At 35.9% G+C, this 3,118-nt stretch overlaps 1 pseudogene; it reads right to left on the reverse strand.

Annotated features, from left to right (window-relative positions):
• Positions 1-516: 516 nt before the first annotated feature.
• Positions 517-622, reverse strand: LOC137827382 (small nucleolar RNA R71; annotated as a pseudogene).
• Between the last annotated feature and the right edge of the window lie 2,496 nt (positions 623-3,118).

Genomic DNA, 3,118 nt, shown 5'->3' on the forward strand with positions numbered 1-3,118 from the left:
GAGAGATTGAAAGGGTAGCTAAAAGAAATAGAAAGAAAAAGGGAAAAGAGAAGCAAAAAGACACTAAAGAGGAATCATCAACAACTTCTTCTTTTTCCAGTCATATTCTTCATGAGGAAAAAAACATGGCATAAGATCAAACACCACCTCCTAGGATGACAGTTGAAGATTATGCCATGCTCCAGGGGCCAAAACATTTTTTATAGCATTGCAATACCTGCAACGAAAAGGGCCTTGGAGATGAAACCCGCTTTCTTCACTCTCATCAATACCCATCAATTCACAGCAATGGATCATGAGGATTCCCATACACACTTGGCTACATTTTATGAATTGGTGGGAACATTGGGTTTTCATTCAGGTGATTTTAAGAATGTTTATATGCGCTTGTTTCCATTTTCATTGCCAGGAAAAGCTAACGAGTGGCTCAAATCACATCCAATTAAAGCCTCACTAGCTGGAAGGATGTAGAGGAAAAATTTCTACAAAGATTTTTTCCAATCTCTCATTACATCAAAGCAAAGTCTGAAATCTCTATGTTCAGACAAGGAGAAAATGAATCTTTCTATGAGACATGGGAGAGGTTCCAAATGATGCTGAGAAAATGCCCAAATCATGGGTTTGAAGATATTGCTCAAACTGAGTATATTCCTTAAAGTCTCAGATCTGGTACGAAGATGCTCCTAGATTTCATAGCTGGTGGCACAATGATGGCTGGTGATGTGAATCAAGCGACAAGAATTATTGATGCCTTGGTGAGAACTGATTATCAAGCCCAACATGATAAACAAGGTAATCAAATGAGAGGGTTGTTGGAATTGAACACTGCAGATGCATTCTTGGCTCAAAATAAAATTTTGACGCAGCAGATTGAGAAACTAACCGCACAGATGGCTAAATTGCACCAACAATTATATGCGGTTCACTCACCTCAAAGTCAGAGTATAGCAATCAGGTGTGATTTTTATGGAGGTGATCATCCTAATGGTCATTGTTCTTATCAACACAATTCACCTAAAGCAAGGTGGCTTTTCAAACAATTATTCTCAAGGTTGGAAAAGTAATCAAAATCAAAATTTTGGGTGGAAGCAAAACTATGGTTCATCCACGAAGCAAGGGCCTTTCCAACAACAACATCAATCAAATTATCCATCCATGTCTGAAAGGATAAGTAAACCTGAAGACACCATGGAGAAACTCGTCAAAGCCACTATGGCTAGTCAAAAGAATAATATGGCAATGATCAGGAATATAGAGATTCAGATGGGACAGATTGCCAACAAATAGCAGATTGCCAACCTATTCAGATGACCATTTTTTAGCCAACACCACGACCAATTCTAAGGAGCATTGCAATAAAATTACTACAGAGAATGATGAGAAAATATGAGAGAGTGATGGTAAGATGGAAAGAGTTGAGATAGAAAAAAATGAGATTAAGAGGGAAGAAGACGAGGAAAAGAGCAAAGAGAAAAGAAAAGAGGAAGAAAATAATAAAAAGAGTGAAAATGAGGATAAGAGTGTTAGAAAAGATTTATCATATCCTCCTATTCCTGAAAAAAAAAATAAGAAGGGATGTTTTTTCAATAAATTGCTTCCTAAAAATTATTTTTGGCCGAAGAAAAAATCATTATTTGAAAAAGGTAGAAGGAAGATGTGTTGTTTTGAAGAAAGAGATATAAAGCCGGAAGCTGGAAGCAATACCTTGATTCAAAAAGATTTTCTAAAAAAATTCAAGGATCCAGGGAGTTTTAATCTTCTTGTGGCTATAAGAGCTTTATTTGTTGGTAAGGCCCTATTGGATTTAGGGGAAAGTATCAATTTGATTCCATTAATGATGCTAAGATAGATAAATGACTTGGAGATTAAATCCACCAAAATGCAGTTATAGCTGGCGGGCAGAACTGTGAAACATCATAATGGTGTGGTAGAACATGTTCTTGTGAAAGTAGACAAGTTTATATTTCCTATGGATTTTGTTATCTTGGACATGAAGGAAGATGAGGAGGTTCCTTTAATTCTCGACAGAACTTTTATGAAGGCTGCTAAAATCAAAGTGGATGTGGACAAAGATGGGGGACAAGAAGATGCCTCCAAAAGATGATGTCATCCTTATAGCTGAGGAGCAGATGGACAGTTCAAGGCCAAAGGAGAAGGCTACACCTCATAAAAAATTAAAGACAGAAGAAGGCATGGACAACCAAGGAAAGATAGTGGAAGAAGATGAATATCGCTCAGGACAACCTATCGAGCTCTGAGCAGCTAAAGGGAAAGGAATGAAAAAGATGAAAAATTATGGGTTATCACGGAACTAAAGATGGATGGAACAATTGAACATGAAGATCCATATTCAAGAAGAACAAAAGTGGTAACAAGAAGATTGATCAAACGTCCCCTTGATAATTTTATATGCGAGGAATCGATATAAATGAATTTTATACGAGCATCAATATCAATAAAAGGACTTAATAATACCATGTTAATCAAAATACATAAAAATGATAAAGATAAAACTTAATCCCTATTTTTCCAACTTGAAGCAACCAATTCTTTGCATGTTTTCTGATTAATCATAGCCAACACAACCACTTTCAACACACTTTTATTATTTTGTTTTATATTTAGTGAACATTTTAATTGATTACTTAACTATTCATGTGGGTTCAATATCCGTCCTTAGGGACAAATTATTACTTCTGAAAACATGGTGCCCTTGTCGTAAAAAGTCATCAAGTACCACCTAGCCACTTTAAGCTTTCAAAGTTATGCTATGTATTGGTGGACTTCCCTAGCGAGTGATAGACATCACTATAATGAACCTCCAACTTTATATTGGAATGATCTTAAAAGTGTTCTAAGACGCCACCATATTCCTTCCTATTATAACCGAGAGCTTATGTATAATCTCTAAAGACTCCGTCAGAAAAATTCGAGTGTAGAAGAATATAAGCAAAAGATGGAGCTATATATGATTAGGTGATGTGAGTTGATTTTAGGATTGCACATATTTATAGGTTACTCTTTTGTTTATGATTTTTGGATTAACAATTATGGTGAGAAACCCAAAGAAGATTCTCACTGGATATGAACTTAACCAAGTGGTTAAGTAAGTGTGAAG

The sequence above is a fragment of the Phaseolus vulgaris genome, chromosome 8, assembly GCF_000499845.2.
Source record: "Phaseolus vulgaris cultivar G19833 chromosome 8, P. vulgaris v2.0, whole genome shotgun sequence".
Taxonomy (NCBI): Eukaryota; Viridiplantae; Streptophyta; class Magnoliopsida; order Fabales; family Fabaceae; genus Phaseolus; species Phaseolus vulgaris.